This window comes from Aegilops tauschii, chromosome 7, assembly GCF_002575655.3.
Source record: "Aegilops tauschii subsp. strangulata cultivar AL8/78 chromosome 7, Aet v6.0, whole genome shotgun sequence".
In the NCBI taxonomy this organism is placed as follows: Eukaryota; Viridiplantae; Streptophyta; class Magnoliopsida; order Poales; family Poaceae; genus Aegilops; species Aegilops tauschii.
In genome coordinates, this window is record NC_053041.3 from 252,256,010 (window position 1) to 252,279,693 (window position 23,684).

Sequence of the window (23,684 nt, forward strand, 5' to 3'; positions counted from 1 at the left end):
GCTGGAGGTTGACTTCTTGGGACCAGCCAACATGCGCCAGCCGGCCGGCCGGGTCACGGCACCTGGCCGGGTTGAGATGGGGTGCCGGCCAGGGGCAAGCGGGATTGAGGGGCGTCGGCAGCCCTGATGTTTTTGAAAAGGATCCTGGTTCCGTTGCCTGCCCGGAGGCCATCTCCCGGACAATATCGTTACGGACAAGTCTCTTTACTCATTCTGTAATACATCATCTTGTAACTAACTCCTTAGTCACTTTGCTTGCAAGCTTCTTGTGATGTTGTATTACCGAGAGGGCCCAGAGATACCTTTCCATCATACGGAATGACAAATCCCAATCTTGATCCATGCCAGCTCAGCAGACACCTTCGGAGATACCTGTAGAGCAACTTTATGATCACCCAGTTACGAAGTGACGTTTGATACACACAAGGCATTCCTCTGGAGTCCGGGAGTTGCATGATCTCATGATCGAAGGAACATGTATTTGACATTAAGAAAGCAGTGGCAATAAACTGAACGATCATATGCTATGCTAACGGATGGGTCTTGTCCATCACATCATTCTCCTATGATGTGATCTCGTTATCAAACAACAACTCATGTCTATGGTCAGGAAACCTTAACCATCTTTGATCAACGAGCTAGTCAAGTAGAGGCTTACTAGGGACTTGGTATTTGTTTATGTATTCACACATGTATTTAAGTTTTTGATCAATACAATTATAGCATGAATAATAAACCTTTATCATGATTAAGGAAATATAATAGGGATTTTTGTCTCTGTGCCCCTGGTTCCTTAGCTCTACTCATTCATCCCCACTCTGTTAACTTTTGCTCACTTTTCCCCACTCCCTTGCCCGAAACCCTCAGAACAGGTTATAACGGACATTGCCGTCGGGTCAATGCCTTTGACCGTTAGCTGATGAGTGGGGCCGCGTATACGTGGGCGCATGCAAGACTGCGGTCGTGGGGTAGCACGTGTCCATGGACATGACTGAAACGTCCCATCATATAAAGAGGGGCAACCACCTCCATCGCCCCTACCATTTTCCCCCAAATCCCCTCCCTGCTGCATCGTCTTCCTCTCCCCCACCGGTGTCGTCTCGCTCTCCTCCACTGCCTCCACCGCACCGTATCGCTCTCCCCCACCACATCCTCTTCCTCACCTTCATCGCCTCCATTTGTCAGATGGCCGACGTTCGTGGCGACACCGGCGCAGCGGCCGGAGATGTGGTGGAGCTGCAGGGTCAGGGCGCCGTGACCGCGGATGTCGGCGGCGTCCACGGCGGTGCAGGGAAACTCGCAACCGCTACGGATGTGGCGGGCTCCGCCTCATCGCTGCAGAAGGTGACGACGTCGAGCGGCACAGTCCACCCCGATACCCCTAATGCGCCGCCTGCCATGGAGGAGCAGGTATTTGCACTTGCTTAGCTTGTAGAGTTAGTTGCTCCCTAGTTGCATTGGTTAGATTGTGATTCATATGGTAGTTCAGATGGTTAGAGTAGTTGGTCTGACGGATGGGCCGGGGTTTTTTGTATGGGTTGGGGGGATGGGGGTTTTTGGACTAGGGTTTGTTGGATAAATTCTTTGCAAAAATGCTAGATGTTGTGAACATGATTTTAGGTGCTGCAATGATTGGGGTTTTTAGATTTGTTTTTAGATTTGGATAAATTCATTGCAAAAATGCTAGATGTTGTAAACAGATTGTTTTTTAATGCTATGATGCTTATTAGATTTGTTTTTAGTGCTCACAGATTGGGGTTTTTAATGCTACTCAGATTCGTTGCCTTAGATTGGGTCCCTATTAGATTTGTTTCTGAATGCTACTCAGATTGGGGTTTTGAATGTCATATGCCCAAATGGAATCCATTGATTAAGAAGTTATTTGATTCATTAGTATATAAATTTGTCCACAATATGTAGTTGTATTAGCTATGTTCTTCAATGTGTGTGCATGACCAATGATCAATGTGTTATTTGAATGTCATATTGGGGTTTTTGATCAATGTGTGTACAAATCTAATACATTGATATACTAGTGATGGATGTGGTTTTTGAATGCATAGAGCTAAGGGGCACAGAAATTAAAAAAACCCACTTCTAAAACATTTCTGATATTGGGAGTATATTAGCCCTATGATCAATGTGTCATGTGTGCATATCTAAATTTTCAATTGGCTACTAGTGATGGATGTAGTTGTATATTCAGGAGGATGATGGTTGGGGGGAGAAAGAGGAAGCTAACCGACTACGACCCGTACGAGGGGGCGTTTAGTGACAATTCTGAATATGAGGTAAGCCTATCCCTTGTTCATTTAGTTCCTTTGACATGGTGTATATGAATCTATAATGTATTAATGCAATTCATTCATGTGTGCAGTATGATTTTGGAGATGATGTGTACAAGGGCAACGTCGCGTCCTTCACAGCCAAGGAGGTGGAGAAGATCAAGGCCAAGGGACTTGCTTCCTTCTACAACCGCAAGTTCAAGAAGTGGCACTTAGTGATTTAGGTGTATTGAAGACTTATAGGTTAAGGGACTAATGTGTTTATGAGTGTACACAGGTCTATAAGTCTATGAGTAGTTTGATATTTACAGTGAAAGTCGACCCCTAAAAATGAAGTTCTTCGACTGAAGACTTTGGATTTCTGAAGACTTTCTGAAGACTTTGAAAGTGAAGAAATTGGTGTGACCTTGAAGACTTGGTATTCGTTTGAGGAACATGAAGCGTGAAGACTTTTGTTTTCGTAGTTTCATTTTCTCTTTCTTGAGTCATAGGAAACACCATACTGTTAAAGGGGGTCAAGGAAATACTAAGGAAAAATTTCCATGTGATGCTCAACTCAAAATCCTACACCTACCAATCCCTTCGAGTGAAGCCATTGGAAATCTCATACAGTTCAGTCATATTTTTCAGTGACAGAGACAAAGTTCTTCTGGTCTCTGAGGAATTTGTTCTGACTGAGGAGTTAGGAATTCGCCAGTGCGGATTGCCTACACCGTGAGGAATATGATAGCCCTCAGGAATTTGATACTCAAATTTCTGACCGTTGCTGTGCTATGCGCCAGCTGTCCCAAAATATCTACCCACCTAACGGTCATATCATTGAAGGGCATTTATGTCTTATCATGACGGGCTGCTCCCTAGGCTATAAATAGCCGCCCCCTACAACCACTAGCTGGTTGGCTGCTCCGAGAGAAACTGACACTTGTCATTTGAGAGCATCCCATCCTCCGAGGACTTTGAGCGAAAATCATCAAGTGAGGAAAACCCAAACCCAAACACCTACAAACCCAAAGTGATTGAGCATCACTGAGGAGATTGATCCTGCTTGGATCCGACGCTTGTTACCTTTGAAGACTGTGCTTCTTCCGGACGGTTAGGCGTCATGGTCTAGAGCATCCAAGAGGAATTGTGGATCGCCGAGTGACCGAGTTTGTGAAGGTTCGAAAGTCACCTGAAGACTTACCACGAGTGATTGGACGAGGTCTGTGTGACCTTAGTTCAAGGAGAATACGGTGAGGACTAAGTGTCCTGGACTGTGTGTTCAGGACTGGGTGTCCGGGACTGTGTGTCCTTAGGTTTAAATACCTAGCCGCTCCAACCAGATGTACAACTAAGACAACAGTTGGAACTGGTCTACCAAATCATTGTCTTCACCAAGCTTACTGGGTCTATTTCCTCAACTCTTTCATTTCCTCATTACTGTGTTGTGTGCTTGTCATATCTGTGTTTGAAGACTTTGACTGAAGACTTTCTCAATTTCCTCAGTTCAATTTCTTCAGTCTGTTTGTCTTCATCCTGTGTTATCCTGTGTTTACGCTTTCTGTACTCTGTGCTTGTCTTCATTTCATCATGATGACCATGCTTGTATTCTGTTATGTTTACTTCTGAGTACTTATTCCGTTGCAAGTAGTTCTTCGCTAAGGAATTTCCTCACCCGCAAATTCCTAAGTGAAGAATTCATAAAAATTGCCTATTCACCCCCCCCCCCTCTAGTCGATATAACGCACTTTCAATTGGTATCAGAGCAAGGTACTCCCTTGTTCTGTGTGATTTTGGTTTAACCGCCTGGAGTTTTAGTTATGTCGACCGCAGGTATGAAGAAAGTGACATGCCCTATCTTTGACGGTCACGAGTATCCCAAGTTGAAGGCCATGATGAAGAAGCGCCTCATGGCGATGAACAGCGAACTGTGGGCCGTCACTGAGATTGGTCTTACCGATCTGTGCAAGACGGCGGAAGCTGATGACATTCGCAAGTACACTCTTCTCAACCTCACGGCGAAGGACGTCATCTGCTCCTGTCTGTCTCAAAATCAGTTCAGGAACATCATGCATCTCAATCATGCGAAGCTTATCTGGGACCATCTCTCTGAGGTCTATAAAGGTCATCGAACCCGTCATGATCCTTGGTTTGAGGACTTCAAGGAATCTCTCAAAGCGATGACATTCGAACCAGAATTATCATCCTCTTCATCATGCCTTATGACAAAAAGTGCTGAGGTAACTGAATGCTACCTATCCGAGTCAAGTGATGATGAATCTGGTGATGAATTTGGACCCAGCTATGTCAAACTTGCTTCCCTTGCCACTAAACAACAAAGAGCTTTGGAAAAAGTTCAATACATGCTAAATAAGAGCGATGATATGTTGGGTGAAGAAATGGATCAGTCAAAAGCTTTGGCTGAAAGTTTTCAGAGACTTCATACTAAGTATGACACCCTTCAAGATCAACATAACACTCTCTTATCTGATCATGAGAAGCTTTCTTATGAATTTCTTCAAAGAAAGCAAGATCTTGAGAAGCTAAGAGTGAGTTATGAAGATCTTCAGAAGGAGCACGATTCATTACTTGCTCAACAAATCAGTGCTGCTCAGGAAGAATTTGTTCCTCCATGTTTGAAATGCATTGAACGTGAATCTGCTAATTCTTCACCTGAATGTTCAAATGCTTCTAATGCTACAAATTCTTCAATTGTCTCTGCTATCACTAATTCCTCATCTGAGGACATTGCTAGTATCACTGACGATGCAGGGCTGAAGGAATTGTACATGACAGGCATGTACAAAAGCCTCAAAGGGCATCAGACTCTTTGTGATGTGCTTAAAAAGCAGATCCTCAACAGGAACCCTAGGAAAGAGGGTATTGACTTTGAGAGGAGACTCAATGTTGATGGTACATATTGGAAGCCTGAGCAGTACCCCAAAACCTCATGGGTTGCTGCAAAGGGACCTCCAGTTGATCCATCTAATTTATCTGGCTTTACATGTGAATCTTCTCATTCTTCTGATGAGTCATTTGACTCCAACTATAAACTGTTTAAAAATCAGAATGGTGAAGTATTTGCTAGATATGTTGGCACTAACTGCAGGAACGGTTCTCCTATGAAGAAAATCTGGGTTCCCAAAAGGTGCCTTGAAAGTCTTCAGGTGAATGTCCTCATGACACCACCTGTGAAGAATAGGAACCCCATATCAAATTCTTCATATGGACCAAATTCTTCATATGGATCCAAGTTCTCATACAGACCAAATTCCTCACATGGATCAAATTCCTCAAAAGGATCAAAGTCCTCATATGAACATTATCATGCTAACAACTCTGTTTCGCAGGGAAGAGCTAAGGGCTATGAATATGAGCATTATTCTTCTAATCATTATGTTCATAAGTCCTTGAAGAATTTCTCTGCTTATTCATATGCTTACCCTAACTCCTCTTATGTGAAACAAAATGTATTGGCTTCTATGCCACCTTTCTCGTATGGTGCTTGCAGAGTGATGAACTCTTTGCCACCCCTTCAGATGTGGGTGGTGAAGAAAAAGAACTAATCTTTTATGCAGGGTCAGGTCTCCAGACGTACTTAAACGTCCGAAGAATTTGCTGGAGACCTGAAAAATGCCTAAAAGGACGCAGGCTAATCATGAAGAAATGAACTTTCATTTCTCACGTCCTCATACTGCTATAACTGTTGCATAGCTTGATGAAATTGGTCTGATAAATTGTGATGTCATATTCTTCACTGATGAAGTATATGAAGTTCGTAAGTTGCACTAATTCATCTGCAGGGTGATCAACCCAAAGCCACTGAGTGGGTCCTCGATAGTGGATGTACAAATCACATGACTGGTGACAAGAATCTATTGACAGATGCTCCCTTATCACCATCGCATCTGAAGCATATCATCTTCGCTGACAAAGGCAAAAGTCAGGTATTGGGTCTAGGTAAGGTTGCGATCACAAAGGATCGACACATGGACAAAGTCATGCTTGTCGAGTCCTTAGGATACAACCTCATGTCTGTCTCAATGCTTTGTGATCTTGATATGGTAGTTGTCTTTGGCAAGTATCGTTGTGTTGTGGTTATGGAAGCTGACAATTCCAAAGTCTTCGAAGGCTTTAGGAGAGGAGACTTGTATATTTTTGATTTCTCTACAGGACCGCAACCAGCCGTGTGCCTACTTGCAAAAGCTTCAGAAGGCTGGCTATGGCATCGACGACTTGGTCATGCAGGCATGAGGAATTTGCACATGCTTGCGAAGAAGAAGCATGTCATTGGCATTGAGAATGTCAAATTCCTCAAGGATCACTTGTGTGGAGCTTGTGAAGCTGGAAAGATGACCAAGGCTAAGCATCCAGCCAAGACTATCATGACCACTACTCGACCATTCGAATTGCTTCACATGGACCTCTTTGGTCCTAACCTTTACTCAGCTATCACAAATGATGCATCTCTCTATGGCTTTGTTATTGTTGATAATTACTCTCGATACACATGGGTACACATTGTTACTTACAAACATGAAGTGCAGGAAGTCTTCAAACGATTTTCCTCGAGGGCTTCAACCAACTTTGGTGTGAAGATCAAGCACATCAGAAGTGACAATGGAACTGAGTTCAAGAATTCTGGTCTTGATGACTATCTTGATGAACTTGGTATTACTCATGAGTTATCTGCTCCTTACACTCCTCAGCAGAATGGCGTCGTGGAGCGCAAGAACAGAACTCTTGTTGAGATGGCTCGCACTATGCTTGATGAGTACAAGCCACCTCGTCACTTCTGGATTGAGGCAATTTATACTGCGTTCCACATCATCAACAGGGTATATCTTCACAGATTCTTCAAGAAGACTGCTTATGAACTCCTCACTGACAAGAAACCCAATGTGAGTTATTTCAAAGTCTTCGGTGCTAAATGTTGGATTAGAGATCCTCATCACAATGCTAAATTTGCACCGAAAGCACATGAAGGTTTTCTGCTTGGTTACGGAAAGGACTCGCACACCTACAGAGTCTTTAACAACGTTCTTCACAAGGTTGTTGAAACTTTAGATGTGCGGTTCGATGAAACTAATGGCTCGCAAAGAGAGCACCTACCCTCTGTGATAGATGAACCAGCACCTGAGGAAACTATCAAGTTCAAGGCTACTGAGGATGTCATTCCTACCGAAGAATCTGCTGAAGAATTCATTCCAGAACATGAAGAACGTTGAGCTAATGCACCTGAAGAAAATGCTGAAGAAAATGCTGATCAAATTCCTCGACGACAACCAACTCATCCTCGCGTTGCAAAAGAAGTGCAAGTTGAAAAGATCATCGATGACATTAAAGCACCAGGTCCTCTCACACGCTCAAAAGCTTCACATTTATCTAACTTTTGTGGGCACTATGCTTTTGTCTCTATCACAGAGCCCACTAAGGTAGATGAAGCATTTCTGGAGCCTGAGTGGATTCAGGCCATGCAAGAAGAATTACATCAGTTCGAGCTCAACAACGTCTGGGAACAGGTCAATCGTCCAGATCCTCGCAAACACAATATCATTGGCACAAAGTGGATCTACCGCAACAAGCAAGATGAAAATGGCCTTGTGGTGAGAAATAAGGCACGGCTTGTAGCTCAAGGCTACACACAGGTTGAAGGAATTGATTTCGATGAAACTTTTGCACCTGTTGCTAGACTTGAAGCTATTCGCATATTACTTGCTTATGCTAACCATCATGATATCACTTTATATCAAATGGATGTGAAAAGTGCATTCCACAATGGTAAGCTTGAGGAAGAAGTATATGTTGCTCAACCCCCAGGTTTTGAAGATCCTAAGCGTCCTGACAAAGTCTTCAGACTCAATAAGGCCCTCTATGGCCTCAAGCAGGCCCCTCAGGCATGGTATGATACTTTGAAGGAATTCCTCATGAAGAAAGGCTTCAAACCCGGTTCACTTGACCCTACTCTTTTCACTAAATCTTATGATGGTGAATTGTTTGTGTGCCAAATATATGTTGATGATATTATCTTTGGCTGTACTGACCAACATTATAGTGATGAATTTGCCTATATGATGAGTGAAGAATATCAAATTTCTATGATGGGAGAGTTGAAATTCTTCTTAGGTCTTCAAATTCGTCAACAGCGCAATGGCATATTCATATCTCAGGAGAAATACCTCAAGGATGTACTAACGAAATTCGACATGCAAGATTGCAAAGGCGTAAAAATTCCTATGCCCACAAATGGCCATCTGTGCACTGATGAAAATGGTATTGACTTCGATCAAAAGGTATACCGCTCCATGATTGGTTCTTTATTGTATTTATGTGCATCTAGGCCAGATATTATGCTTAGTGTTTGCATGTGTGCCCGATTTCAAGCTACACCGAATGAATCACACCATAAGGCTGTGAAACATATTCTTCGATATCTAGCTCACACACCAACACTTGGATTATGGTACCCCAAGGGCTCGGCTTTTGATCTCATTGGATATTCTGACTCTGACTATGCTGGTGATCATGTGGACCGCAAGTCAACATCTGGTACATGTCATTTCCTCGGACGATCTTTGGTTTGTTGGTCCTCGAAGAAACAGAACTGCGTATCACTGTCTACTGCTGAAGCTGAGTACATTGTTGCCGGTTCTTGCTGTGCTCAATTGCTGTGGATGAAGCAAACTCTCAAGGACTACGGCGTCAACGTGAAGAATGTGCCTCTCTTCTGTGACAATGAGAGTGCCATCAAAATTGCTCACAACCCAGTTCAGCCCTCGAAGACAAAGCACATTTAGATTCGTCATCATTTTCTTCGCGATCATGTGTTAAAGGGTGACATTTCTATTGAGCATGTGAAGACTGAAGAACAGCTAGCCGATATCTTCACAAAGCCCTTGGGATGAGAAGAGATTTAGCAAGTTGCGGTGTGAGCTAAATATCCTAGAATCTTTGAATGTTCTTTGAAAAGGACACTCATCCTAACACTTATGCAAAATTGATGACTTAGATGTGCAACACATGAAGAAACGTTTTTCTTCAATCAATGAAGAATAACACTCTAAGTGTGAAGAAATTAATGAAGAATTTGATTCTCAGAACCCTACGACAATTGTACGCGGTGTCTGAAATCATCATTCTTATACGGTGGGTCACGCCACCACAAAAGTTGAAAATCTTCAATTTGAGTTTTTCCTCAGTTTTTTGAAATTCCTCGGTTGTTCATGTTCTTCAACTTTGCATTGTCTTCACCTTCTCCGTCGTGTTTCTTCATTGGCTATATATATATATATATATATATATATATATATATATATATATATATATATATATATATATATATATATATATATATATATATGAGTTTATGTCCTCTACAACATTCACTTATGGCTAATTCTTCAAGTTGGTTTTTCTGCTAAGTGAATGTGATCGGACCCTTCCCCCTCTATGCTATACTCAACCCAATCTATTCACAAATTCTTCATGTGCGTTCTATTTTAAACTCGTTCAAAATCTTCACTGTGTCCTTGTCAGCTGAAGAATTTGCAAACGGAACTTTTAGCTTATCTTATCCAAATTTTCGGCTTTGCCGCTCAAACCGTTCCGCATCCCACGAAATACGTATCTATTCACCCACGATCTAACACGATCTCCACTTCTCATTACGTGGGTGACACATGTCAAGCGAATGAGAAGGGTCAGGGGCACGTTCGTCCAATTTCTTCGGGCGAACAGTTTTTCACCGTGGCTATAAATACCCCCTCCCCCTTCCTCACTTCCTTTACTCCGCTCGATCTCTCTCCAGCTCGAGCTTCTCAAACCCTAGCGCCACCGCTATTTCATCGTCGCCGGTGAGGAAGAGCTTCACTGCCTCGACCTCGTCGCCGCCGTACTCACGCCGGCCGCGGAAATCTTCACTCTGCCGCCGCCGTAGCCGTCTTCCTCCGCCGAGTTAGGGCGTGGAAGATCTGCACAGACGAACTTCACTTCTCCACCTCACAGTTCGTCGTGTTCTTTGTCCAGGGTAATTAAAAGTTACTTTTACTGCCCTCTTTGATTCAAATGATTTCTACAAAATCTTCAAAGGTGTTTATTCTTCAAATTTTTCACACACTAAACACCTCACATGTCATCTGTTCTTGATTCGTTTCTCTAAGCATCATTTTTCTTCAAGATTCCTCAATTGTGTGGATCTTCGATCTATACAACTCTGGAACCTAAGACAAAGAACGCTTAGTGAAATTCTTCAAGACTCATCTGGTCAAATTCCTCAAACTTGTTCTTTTTGAAAAACCTTCTGAGAACTCATATGACCTCTCCAAATTCCTCGCAACTATACTCTGTTCATAGGTACTCATGTCCGCTGCTGAATCACTAGGTTCTCATCAACTTAACTCATTTGTAGCGTTCCTCAAAGAAAAGTTGCATACTTCTTCAGAGAGTTCAATTGTTCAAATTCCTCAACTGAAGAAAATGGCTGATGGAAAGAAGCCACAAAAAGGAGGAAAGAGGCCTGAAATCAATACTGCCTTTGAAATCCCTGAGGACATTTATGCTGGGTACTGCACACCCCCTGAGGAAGATAAAAATCAGCGCAAGGTGCGCATTCAGAGGATAGAGAGGAGATGGGCAAAAGGGTGGAGGGAGTACAGGTATGTGACTCCAAAATACATGAAGAAATTCGTTGTTACTCCTCCATGCTCAAGACCACCATTGGCACCTGGCCAAGAAGCAGATCCCACTAGCATCAAGCGCGGTGAGGATTTTCCTGGAGAATGGGCCAAGCGCCAGGCCAATTTGGCCAAATAGGCAAAAGATGCAGTGAAGAAATTCAACGAAGACTCTACTGCTGCTGCTGCTGAGGCCTCTGTAAGGCCGAAGAAATCCATGGCAAAGAAGCCTGCGCATAAGCCAAGTGCCTCTTCTTCAATGCCCTCACGGCCAATTTCCTCCGCTAAGCCCTCACGACCAATTCCTCACGCCGCTCCTGCTCCTCCAAAGTCCTCAGCTGCTCCGACCAAATCCTCAGCACCTGTGCATCTTGCCACGTGCCAAAGGACTACGGGCATCTCTATTGCCTCAGGAGCTTCAGCTAGTTCCTCAGCTGCTCCAAATTCTTCAATAGGACCCTCTCTGCTGAAGACAAAGACCACTGCTGGACGAGGCTCTCACCCAAGTCTTCACAAGAAGCAGGTCGCCTTCCAAGTGCCGTCTGAAGAAGACGAAGCTGATGATGAAGAACTTGCTGAAATCATCAGAGATAGGCAAGTCAGGGTCGCTAGAGCCAAGGGCACAAATGTGCCTCTGCTTTTGGATCCAAAGTTGATCCTCGACTACATTGATCTCTGGCACAAGGTCCCAAACACTCCTATCCCTGACTTCAAGCTGACTCCTGGTCAAAGTCATATGCTGACTGCCTTCATCCAAGAAGAGAAATGGAAATTTGAGAAGGCCAGGCAGCTCAAGAAAGCGCAGTACAGGAAGGAGAAATTCCTGAAGAACAATGTTGTCTCTATGACAACTGATGAACTTGTAAAGATCCAGTCTGAAATCAAAGTCCTCGGTGATGATTTCAATGCTTACTATGCTGATTGGAAAGGAGCCAAGGTCAGGTTTGTCAAACTGACTAAGATGTTCACCTCAAATGTTGCAGCCCCATCGCAACAAGAAATTCCTCAGGCTGAAGCATCCGCTCAGCCAACTGAAGAACATGCCAGCACCGCTGATGACAATCAGGCTGCTGAAGAAAATGTGAGTTCCAGGGCTGATGACTGCATTCCAGCCGCTGATGAAATTACCAGGGCATCCACTAGTGGTGCGCCTGAAGAAAATGAAGAGGTCAGGGCAACTGCATCAGTTGAGCCTGAAGAAAATCTACCACATTCCTCTGCTCCTCCTGCGCCTACCCCAACTCCAATTCTTCCATCTGCATCAGATGTGAAGAAGACCAAGGCTGCAGAGCGTGCAGCAGTGAAGAAAAGGAAAGCATCAGCTCCTTCAGATTCTTCGGCACTGAAGAAGATGAAGAAATTGACAAGCTCATTTGCTAATCCAATTGATGTTGTTCCAGTTTCCTCCATGGCATCAAAGGAAATCGTCCCTTTTGATGAAGAATAAGTGATCCCTAGCGGATCTGATGAAGAAAATCCTTCTGCTGCTTCGTCAGAGCAGATGGATGAAGAAATTGAAGTGGATAAAATCCCTTCAACCCCCACAGTTTTCTCGCCTATGCCTCAGTTTACTGCTGAAGAGGCTGGCATTGAAGAAATGGAAGATGAAGATGTGGACATTGGCTGTACCACACCAGTGATGAATGATGACTTCTGGGAAAGTCAGCACCCCAACTCTCCACTCTTCACTCCATTGCAACAAATTCCTCAGTCCCCAGCAACTACAGTTCAAATGGGATCTGATGAAGCTCATGAAGACATTCCAGCCGCTAGTGCTGAAGAAAATGAAAATGAAGAATTGAAGAACCAGGCTGCCACTGAAGAGGAACCAGAAATTCCTCAGCCTGAAGAACCTGAGATTGTGATTCCTGAGGTTGTCATGCAACTGACCGACACTCCTCTGCCCAAGCCAAAGGATCCATTCTCAAGGAAGCAAAAATTCAAGGCTAATGATTTCTTCGGCGAGCATGTATTCTTCACTGATTACAACCCCTATGACTCTGCTCGCATTAGGAAGAGGTGTTTCTGGACTGCCAGCCAGGCAAATTTCTATTCCTCAGTGCTGTTCAACAAAGACAAAGTCTTCGATCATGAGCACATTCCTCACGTGGATATGGAATCTCTGTCGTGCTTTGGGCCAGTCCTCAGTGTTCTTTACGACGCTGGACTGTTAAATTTCTGCACTAATATATGTGATTGGAATGAAGAGCTCATTCTTCAATTTTATGCAACTCTGCACATCACCAGAGACTCTGAAGATGTGAATTCATGGGTGCTGGACTGGATGTCTGAAAATACTCACTACAAGGCACCAGCTACTGAATTGATTCGTGCTTTGCCTCTCAGTCCTTCCCTTGAAGCTGCCTGTTGCGTCTACAATGAACCTGAGCTTACAAATCACTATATGCAAGTGTTGATGAAGCCATTGAAGCCAGGTCAGACCCCAAGAACAAAATTCCTTGTGAAGGAATTGTTATATGTGCCTCGGACTGTCTATCGCATTCTGACGAAGACATTGAGTCCTATCAAGGGCCACGACTCGAATGAAGAAGAAGTCATTGGCATCATGAAGAATCTGCTTTTCAATATCATTCATGGCGTTCCCGTCAACTTCCATGATTTCTTCATGAGGACTCTGGCCAATGTCGCAATGTCACCGTTTGAATTGAAGCCTTATGCTCCGTGGATTATGAGATTCATCAGAACAAGGTCTTCACTCAACTACAAAGCCGATACACTGAACCATTGCACCTACTTTCCCCCGATTGAAGTCCTCAAACGGACATTTCCCTCAGCTGATGAAAAGGGCAAGGCTACTGCTGTAATTGATGAAGGCATTCGTCCATTGGATGGTCAATTTCGCAAGGCTGCATCCTACTCCACCAATGATGACTCTGCCACCCATGACTCTGCCACCAACGCACCCAAGCAAAATCCTCAAGGCACAGCTCCCAGGGTGATGACTGACCGTGAGCTTCTCCTCAGTCTTCACCAGAAGGTTGATCGCAATCACAAATGGGTCAAGCGTCAGTTTGGTTCAATTCTTCACAACATGACTGCTACCCACAATGCAGTGAAGAAAAACCATTACTACCTTCATGAAACCCTCAACCGCACCTGGGTTGTTCTGTCGCACATATATGGTGAAGAAGATCTGAAGAAAATGGGTCTCAAGGAAGATTTTGACTGGGCTGCACCTCCTCCGAAGAAGTACAAGAAGGTCAAGGTTCCTTCCTTGGTGGCCAGCTCCTATTCTTCATCACGTGACACTGATGAACATGAAGACTTGGACGACACTGCGGCAGGCCCTACTACAACAAACGACCCCAACAACGCTGACGCTCCTTCATCACCTTGATATTCTTCAGGGGCGTTAGTCCTCATTTTCGAACCTTTTGGTCATTTGATGACAAAGGGGAGAAATTTGAGTTAGTCTTCAAGCGGGTCTATCTTATATGGGCGTTTTTTTCTAAGTTACAACTCTTGTTCTTCTGATGACTTTGTTGGATCGAGTTGTAAACTTAAACTCTATGGTGGCCTGATACTTTTGCTGTTCTTCTGCATGCTTATTCCTTGTTAATGTTATTGCACGCATGCTGAATTACATCAGTCACCATATTTCATCATGCATTTCAAATTCTTCATATATTATGTCAAATGCGTGTATGAATTACAAGATATAGGGGGAGATCTCCATGATTCAACTCTTCAAGTGTGCATTGCTTCAAAAGCAAATTCCTCACTATGCACATCTTCAGGGGGAGTTCTTCTATATCTTGCAATCAAATTCCTCAATATCAGTATTTACACTTCATATGTTTATCCCCGTTGAAAACTTAACATATATTGTCATCAATCACAAAAAGGGGGAGATTGTAAGTGCATCTAGTGCCCCTTAGTGATTTTGGTGTATTGAAGACTTATAGGTTAAGGGACTAATGTGTTTATGAGTGTACACAGGTCTATAAGTCTACGAGGAGTTTGATATTTACAGTGAAAGTCGACCCCTAAAAATGAAGTTCTTTGACTGAAGACTTTGGATTTCTGAAGACTTTCTGAAGACTTTGAAAGTGAAGAAATTGGTGTGACCTTGAAGACTTGGTATTCGTTTGAGGAACATGAAGCGTGAAGACTTTTGTTTTCGTAGTTTCATTTTCTCTTTCTTGAGTCATAGGAAACACTGTACTGTTAAAGGGGGTCGAGGAAATACTAAGGAAAAATTTCCATGTGATGCTCAACTCAAAATCCTACACCTACCAATCCCTTCGAGTGAAGCCATTGGAAATCTCATACAGTTCAGTCATATTCTTCAGTGACAGAGACAAAGTTCTTCTGGTCTCTGAGGAATTTGTTCTGACTGAGGAGTTAGGAATTCGCCAGTGCAGATTGCCTACAGTGAGGAACATGATAGCCCTGAGGAATTTGATACTCAAATTTCCGACCGTTGCTGTGCTATGCGCCAGCTGTCCCAAAATATCTACCCACCTAACGGTCATATCATTGAAGGGCATTTATGTCTTATCATGCGGGCTGCTCCCTAGGCTATAAATAGCCGCCCCCTACAACCACTAGCTGGTTGGCTGCTCTGAGAGAAACTGACACTTGTCATTTGAGAGCATCCCATCCTCCGAGGACTTTGAGTGAAAATCATCAAGTGAGGAAAACCCAAACCCAAACACCTACAAACCCAAAGTGATTGAGCATCACTGAAGAGATTGATCCTGCATGGATCCGATGCTTGTTACCTTTGAAGACTATGCTTCTTCCAGACGGTTAGGCGTCATGGTCTAGAGCATCCAAGAGGAATTGTGGATCGCAGAGTGACCGAGTTTGTGAAGGTTCGGAAGTCACCTGAAGACTTACCACGAGTGATTGGACGAGGTCTGTGTGACCTTAGTTCAAGGAGAATATGGTGAGGACTAAGTGTCCTGGACTGTGTGTTCAGGACTGGGTGTCCGGGACTGTGTGTCCTCAGGTTTAAATACCTAGCCGCTCCAACCAGATGTACAACTGAGACAACAGTTGGAACTGGTCTACCAAATCATTGTCTTCACCAAGCTTACTGGTTCTATTTCCTCAACTCTTTCATTTCCTCATTACTGTGTTGTGTGCTAGTCATATCTGTGTTTGAAGACTTTGACTGAAGACTTTCTCAATTTCCTCAGTTCAATTTCTTCAGTCTGTTTGTCTTCATCCTGTGTTATCCTGTGTTTACGCTTTCTGTACTCTGTGCTTGTCTTCATTTCATCATGATGACCATGCTTGTATTCTGTTATGTTTACTTCTGAGTACTTATTCTGCTGCAAGTAGTTCTTCGCTAAGGAATTTCCTCACCCGCAAATTCCTCAGTGAAGAATTCATAAAAATCGCCTATTCACCTTTCAGATGGCCACTTCGATCACCTTCTGTCTCATGCTGAGGATGTAGCGATTCGCGGGGAGGACTACATGATCAGGGGCAGCATGCCGCCCTGGCGAAGGCCCTGACTCCGGCATGATGTGATCGATGATGTGATGTTGTGAACTGAATCTTTAAGTTTATCTGTTGGGTTACTTTTGGTTTGTTGAACTGAATCTCGTTGGTTATGGTTTGTTGAACTGAATCTCGTTGGTTATGGTTTGTTGAACTGAATCTCATTGGTTATGCTAGTAATCTGGTTGCTATCTATATTTGTTTGTCCTTAAATTTGCCTGTGGTATATTTGTCTGTCCTGAATCTATGGTTAGTTATGTTTAGATGTTGTGAACTATGATTTTAGGTGCTGCAATGATCACACATGTTGCGTAGGAAATCAAATGCATGCTCCAAATGAGATCATGTATACCTTGGCAAACCTGGACAGTCTAAATTCAAGAAAATGCAAAAACAAGTAAAACCTTGGCAAACTATCTATGTTTGTGTAGGAGATCATGTGTGCAAAATTAGAAGTGATTTAGAGGAGGTCAAATAAATTTGAATTTGAGAAATGTGCTCCGAATGAGCTCCCAGGCTAGGGTAAACAGCCCATTTGTAATCAAGTTTTTTTGGACCTACTCTAAATGAGCCAAATGTTTTTTTATTAACACATATTCACTTTCCATAGTGTAGATTCGAAGTCTCACTATTTTTTGAATTAATCTTCATATTTTTACATTTCCTTTTGAAAACATATGCTTTAATATAAAAACTATTAAAAACACGTTTTGAAATATGAAAATGGAAAACTAACTTCAGATCCTTCTATTCACTTTAAATTAAAGCTTTGGTGATTTTTCTGATTTTTTTTAATTTTCAAAAACAGAAGGTAACACTACCTCCTCTCCTTGAACTCTATGAAATCATGTACATGATAGCTCATATGTGTGAAGGTTTTCTCATTAAAATGACCATAGACCAAGTTTATGATTTTTGGTTGGTAACATGTCACATAAGACAACATTGTGCGCAGGTTTTTTTATTTTTAAAAATTAATGGTGCTCATTTGACCTCGATCGTGCCAGCTAGGGTTTTTTCATGAAAATGACCGTAGACCAAGTTTAGTATTTTTCCTCGTTAGTTTGTCTTATAAAACAATGAACGGCGAAGGTTTCATATATTTCGATTTTTTTTAAATTAGTTAGGCTCAGTCAAAGCCTTTGAAACCCCGTTGACCAGCTCAAAACCCCTCTAAACCCGGCGGGGTTTCGCCTAACCCTAGCTCCCAACGTCAGCCGTCCGATCATACCCTCGCGCCAAGCGACATCCCTCTGATCTGGTCTTCTAGAAGGAATTAGGTGGGCTGGCTGCGTGTAGGCTCCGCGCCGTTGGATCACAAGGACGGCTCCACATCGTTGGATCATGGGGCGATCCGCGAGAGGAGATCCTATTCGTTGTGCTTGGCTGCTCGCCCACCACTGACTCCGCGAAAAAAACCGTTGTTATTGGGCCCAAAAGGAAACCAAGCTCTGGTTGGGCCGTCGAATTGCGTCATTTTTTTGCACCGTTTGCTCTGTTTTTTGTGAACATGCTGGCTCTGTATTTTTGCATCATTTGAAATCAATTGACATTGCGTAGCAAATGACCAAATTTTTAATGGACAAATTTATTTTTTATCATGCAAAATGGCCACAAACTATTCAAAAATTGTCTCTTCTTGTTCATATAATATATATGACCACGGATTCCCACGCGTGCAATTAGCTTCTTTTTCTTCTTCTTTTTCAAACCACCGTTTCCCACGCGTGTACACTCCCGATGCTGCGGTGGGTTTGAAAATGGGTTACTTCACATTTGACCCCGTTATTGCCACAACCAAATAACACGTAGCACTACGGCTATTTAAGCCACCCTCTGCCTCTGCCATCGATCCCTCATCCATCTCCCATCCTCTCTGCCATCTGCCCTTCTTACTATTCGACCACTTCTCCTTCTTCTAGCACATCCTCAGCCATGCAGTACACTGGACCAACCTACCACTTCCCACCCACCGTGCCGGAGAGGCTCTACCCTCTTGGCGTGTACGTTGAGCGCACACTACGTGTGTGGGCAATCTCAAGGTGGAGGACCACACGGAACTTCACCGAGTTCTTCCTCGCATCCGGCTACCACCACATCCCGCGGGGATCTCCAAGGATGTTCCGTGTCGAGGATGTCATCCAAAACGAGGTGGTAGTTGCTCTCCTTGCCCACTTCACCAACACATTCGACGCCTTCTACCTCCTCGGCCGGGTGTTTTGGTGTGGCTGCGAGTTCATCGCTTTCACCACCCACAACATGTTCACGGAGCACACCAACATCCACTACAAAAAAAGACACATCCGTGACATTTTGGGCCGAACGAAAAAAATTTCTGTCATACTTATGACACTTCTATGACAATAATTATGACAAAACGCGTTATCATCATAGATGTGGTGGGATCCTACATCTATGACAGAAAATGGGCTTTTCGTCCTGGGCGGGCCGGAGACGCAGCTGCATGACATTCTTTGGGCTGTCCATGACGGAAAAAACCGTGGTAGAAGCGAGCGCGAGGAAAATATCGGTGTGTTCCCGGTTACGGTGGGTGGTCGGGGCTGAGCGATGCGCGTTTCTCTCGTACACGCACGCGCGTGGGTACGAGGCGTTGGGCTCTAACTGAACCCGAGCGAGGCGTTGGGCTCTAACTGAACCCGAGCGATTGCACTCCAGGCTACGCGTTACTGAACCCGAGCGATCGATCGATGGCAGTTAACTGAACCCGAGCGATCGATCGATGGCAGTTAACTGAACCCGATCGAGTGATTCCTTCGCTACTGCTGCTAACTGAAGCCGAGCGATGCTGCCTCTGGATGAATAGTGAGCGTTGCGGGGGGGTTTGGATGAACAGTTCCCGGTGGGGGTGGATGAACAGGACCCCGTGGTGTTGCCTCTAGATGAACAGTACCCCAATCGATCGAGCCGGTTGGGGCTGGATGAACAGGACCCCGTGGAGGGCAGGATGAACAGGAACTCCCCGTGGAGGGCTGGATGAACAGTAGACGGTGGAGGGCTGGATGAACAGTAGCCCGTGGAGGGGTGGTTGAACAGGAGCCCGTGGAGAGGGCTGGTTGAACAGTAGCCGGTGGAGTAGCGCGCGGTGGAGGCTGGATGAACAGGAGCCCGTGGATGAACAGTCGCAGGTGGAGGCTGGAGGAGGTCGACGGTGGATGAATAGTAGCCCGTGGAGGCTGGAGGGGGTCGATGGTGGAGATGAACAGTATCCCGTGGAGTCCCGTTTTGCGGTACGCCCCACCCCTCCCGATGAACAGGACCCCCGATTCGACCGTAGCGCTCCAACACAGGTCCGTTTCCTCCGTTTTGTGGTACGCCACACCCCTCCCGATCAACAGGACCCCCGTTTCGACCGTAGGAGGTCCGTTTCCTCCATTTTGCGGTACGCCAGACCCCTCCCGATCAACAGGATCCCGTTTCAAACGTGGCCGGTCGAACACAAGGCCGTTTCCTCCGTTCTGCGGTACGCCAGGCCTCATTTCCATCGGCTGTTCCGTCCAAGCCGGTTGGCTCCCACGCGTTCCGTTGCCTCCCGATGAACACGACGCATTCCGTTGCCTCCCCATGAACACGACGACGACGCTGTTTCTCTGTTCCGACCCAGCCATGTACACGAGCCCTGGTCGTACGTATGCGCGAGTAGGCGTTCGAGACCCCGCTCGTATGTACGTACGTGGCCGTATTTACTTTCTTGCACCCTGGCCGCTGTACGTACGTGTACATGCTACGTGCGCGCCTCTACTATGACACGTGCGCGCCTCTACATCGACCAGTATGTATGTACACGTTCGCGACCAGAATGACAATGCTACGTACGCTTCGACCAGGTGGGTCCCGACTGTCAAGCACTTCCTTGCATGCAAAGATGTAGCTGGTGGGTCCCAGCAGTCAGGGGGCGAATCGTTTTTTTTGTTTTTGCCCGGACGCACTTCCTTGAGTGCGAAGATGTAGCTGGTGGGTCCTAGCAGTCAGGGGGAAATGTTTTTTTGCGAAATACGGTGGCCCATCCGGTGGGTCCCCGCTGTCAGGTGGAGGAATAATTATTTTGCGCGTAATAAGGAGGCACTTCCTTGCTGCGGCCGTGGACCCAGCTGTCAGCCTCTCCACGTATAGTCCACGTCCGATGGAAGCCGTTCCTTGACCACGTTGATCACGCCGCACCGAGAGCACCAGGGCGGTGGACGACGGCGATGCCTAGGAAGGGGACGGCGCGGAGCCGGGGAAGACACGGCAGTGGAAGCCCGCACGAAGAGGAGTACGAGGGTTGACTGGTTCGGCTGCGGTGTGAGGCTGCCGTCGCCGCAGGGCATGGCCAGCAGTGGGAATAGTAGGGGGCGGTGAGGCCTCCACGGCAGCACAGCCGGCCACGGGAGGCAGGAGCATGCGGCACGACCGGCGCTGCTTTGGGCGGCTGGAGCAAGAAGACCAGAGGTTGAAGAAGCACTACGACCGTTGGATGGACATCGTACGGTCACGGGAACTAGAATCATTCATATTGACTAAGTTGACAAAGCACTCCGTCCCCGTCAACTTAGTAGGCCCACAAGTCAGCCTCCCACCAAGGTGGGTCCCAACCAGCAGGGGGAATATTCATTTTTTTGTGCGTAATAAGGAGGCACTTCTAGTGGGTCCGAGCTGACAGTGGGGGGAACGTTTTTTCGCGCAATACGGTGGCTTGTCCGGTGGGTCCCAGCAGTCAGGGGGCAAACGTTTTTTTCGCGAAATGCGGTGGCCCGTCCGGTGGGTCCCTGCTGTCATGTGGAGGAATCATTATTATCCGCGTAATAAGGAGGCACTTCCTTGCTGCCGTCGTGGACCCAGCTGTCAGCCTCTCCACGTACAATCCACGTCCGATGGAAGCCGTTCCTTGACCACGTTGACCACGCTGCGTCGAGAGCACCAGGGCGGTGGACGACGGCGAGGCCTAGGAAGGGGACGACGTGGAGCCGGGGAAGATGCGGCAGTGGAAGCCCGCGCGGAGAGGAGTACGAGGGTTCACTGGTTCGGCTGCGGTGTGAGGCTGCCGTCACCGCGGAATAACAGGGGGTGTGGGTGAGTAGAGGGATGGCCTGGCCAGCGGTGGGAGTAGTAGGGGGCGGTGAGGCCTCCGCGGCATCACAGTCGGCCACGGGCGGCAGGAGCACGCGGCACGACCGGCGCTAGTTTGGGCGGCTGGAGCAAGAAGACCAGAGGTTGAAGAAGCACTATGGCCGTTGGATGGACATTGTACGGTCACTGCAGCTAGAATCGTTCATATTGACTAAGTTGACAAAGCCCTTGGTACGCGTCAACTTAGTAGGCCCACAGGCCAGCTTCCGAAACGGTGCGCCCCAGATGTCAGGGGAGGAATCATTTTTTGGGCGGGTGAAGCTAGAATATCCGAGATTGAAGAAGAAGCACGGCATCCGTTGGATGGACATCCAACGGCCACTGCTGCTAGAACCGTGTGTTGACTATAATAAGTTGACAAAGCCTTGCATACGCGTCAACTTCTTTTTTTTAGGGGACGCGTCAACTTAGTAGGCCCACAAGTGTGTGGGAGAGAACTTATAGCCCATTTGCGATTTGTAAGAATGTACAGCCCATTTTTGAATTCTAATGGAATTTACTACAGCCCATTTATAGTTTGTTAAAAGTACAGCCCATTTTCTAGCTAGGACAACGATTAATAATTTCAACCAACCGTTCAAGACAGAATTCAATAAAATTTCCCACATTTTGATGGGATCCGAAATATTTTTATCCCGAAATTTATAGTCGGATTAAATATAAATTTGTATTACGTAAAAATCTAACAAAACATTGCGTGCGCAACAATTAAAAAAAGATTTTCAAAATCCATAAATAATATTTTATAAACTAACTCCGTGCTTGGTGCATTTTTTTATAGTTACTGCCCAGTTTTTATAATTACATCCCATTTATTATTTTTTAAAGCCCATTTTTCCTGTTAAGCCTAATGCATCCCTCCTAGGAAAGATTTGCAGCCCAGCGGGGTGGAGAATAACAAGTTGACCTTGCCTGGGTATTCCTCAAAAAAACGTATAGCTGGGCTAGCCATTTTCATCTTGAAAAAAATTAATATCTGGGATAGATATCTGTCCTGGGCTAGACGGGCCACAGCCCACCCAGTTAATACCTTGCTCTCCTCTGAACAACAATGAAAACATCGCCAAGAAAAACTCTGCAGTGCTCACGCCTCAAAAACACAAATACTGCTCGAGCTGCTTAGCTATCGGCCGCACCTTGTGCAATTCTCTCGTTTATTGACTACATAGGTTGACAATGGTGTGGGACCGTGATGCCAGGAAACAAGGAGGAAGCAAAAACAAAATAGTTGTACATAATAAGGAGGCACTTGCGTATGTACGGCTATGGCCCTAGTGGGTCCCTACTGTCAACCAGTCAAAATAAAGTCATCTCCTGAATCCTCATGTTCATTGACCATGTTAACAATGCTCGGCGCCACGGCGAGCGCAACAACTCGAAGGATGATGGAGAGGGCCTCGCGGGCCCTACGGATGGTCTGATACAGCGCCCGCTGCTCATTCAGGAAGCCAGGATCATCGGACACCTATGAGCACCTTCGAGAGACTGAGACGGCATGAAACGGTAAGGCTGCACCTGGGAGCTCTGGTTAATTTCACAACTGTATTAAGATACAAGTGTAATTTACTCGTCATCGGAAACAACGCATAAAATACAGGTGTAATGAAATCGAGGGCCCGAGGTCTGTAAGTAAAACCGGCGGGTTACGCGTGTAATTTGAGAGACCAGTGTATATTTTACTAGTCAAAATCGACCAACCAAGCGCTTCGCCCGAGACCATCTGCTTTTATTTACAAGCGTCAGTTTTACAAGCAATTTTGGTTGGAAAACGACGATCCAATCACGGCCTCAGATGATGAGTTGGTCGGGAGATCATATGGTTTCACATCTAACCTACCCGACTTGTCGTATAGGCTATGAATGAAACATAATACGATGAACTTCTTAAGCACGGAAACAACAGAAGAGGATGATCTTCCTAACAATCAAATCACTAGCATTAGATCGACATGCAAAACAATACGAAGCATTATTCTCAGGAGGCACGGTGAACAGCTCGTGATGCCGCATGCCACAACATTCCAAGCTCAACTTTGCAATCAAACACAAGGCCTGGCATTACATAGACAATATTCAGAACAAACTCTTAAAATATCTTACATAAGTCAACATTCATGTGACTATGCATCTCAGCAGAGAAAATATTTAC

The 23,684-nt window shown here is 45.3% G+C and overlaps 1 pseudogene; it reads left to right on the forward strand.

Annotated features, from left to right (window-relative positions):
- The first annotated feature begins 1,185 nt into the window (after positions 1 to 1,185).
- LOC141027075 (uncharacterized) overlaps positions 1,186 to 23,684 on the forward strand; it is an 80,131-nt pseudogene continuing 57,632 nt past the window's right edge.